An 833-nucleotide genomic window follows, 5' to 3' on the forward strand; every position below is an offset into this window, starting at 1 on the left:
TACACACATACACAAATGTGTGTGTGTGTGTGTGTATATATATATATAATATAATATAAGGATATAAGCGTGAGGCATTACTATATAGTAATGCCCTTATATAAATTATATATATATATATATATATCTTTAGGCGCAGGAGTGGCTGTGTGGTAATATGAATATATAAGTACACACATAAATATATAAAAACACATAAGCACACGCACATACAAACATATAAATGCACATACATACACACACATACATGCACTCTTGCATACACACACACACACACATATGTATATTATATGCAACTCATAGTTCAACACTTGACAGTATAATGCTGGTAAAGAGAAGCAAAAATTTGCTGTTTTCAGAAACGCTGACTAAGATCGAAAAGATGAAACAGACAAACATAAGTAGACTATGATTCATAATTAAAAATGTATCTGTGAGACAGATTCTTGCAATGAACTTTCACGAAGGAATGCAAGGAAGTTAAAAAAAACAAAAACATCCTGAAAGCAGCTCCCTCAATGCACATCAGTGTTTCTGGTGTCAATCAGTTCTTTCGATAGGCACAAAGACACTTCTATCCCTGGGGCCAATTTTGACCCCATTGCTGACTCCTGTCTGAAATGAAACTAATGAATGACTTTACCTTTCATCCATTCAGGGTCGATAAATTAAGTACCAGTTGAGTACTGGGGTCTATGTAATTGACTTGCCCCCCTTCCCCCAAATTTTCAGGCCTTGCACCTTTAGTAGAAAGGATTATTATTATTATTATTATTATTATTATACAAGGCGGCAAGTTGGCAGAATTGTTAACTTGCTGGACGAAATACTTA

General features: G+C 34.5%; 1 protein-coding gene across 1 annotated transcript in view; it reads left to right on the forward strand.

The window, feature by feature from the left end:
- Window positions 1–833, forward strand: part of LOC106870236 (palmitoyltransferase ZDHHC17) — a 15,017-nt gene that overhangs the window by 475 nt on the left and 13,709 nt on the right. The gene's annotated exons all lie outside the window — the stretch shown is intronic.

Source organism: Octopus bimaculoides, unplaced genomic scaffold (assembly GCF_001194135.2).
Source record: "Octopus bimaculoides isolate UCB-OBI-ISO-001 unplaced genomic scaffold, ASM119413v2 Scaffold_18307, whole genome shotgun sequence".
Lineage (NCBI taxonomy): Eukaryota > Metazoa > Mollusca > Cephalopoda > Octopoda > Octopodidae > Octopus > Octopus bimaculoides.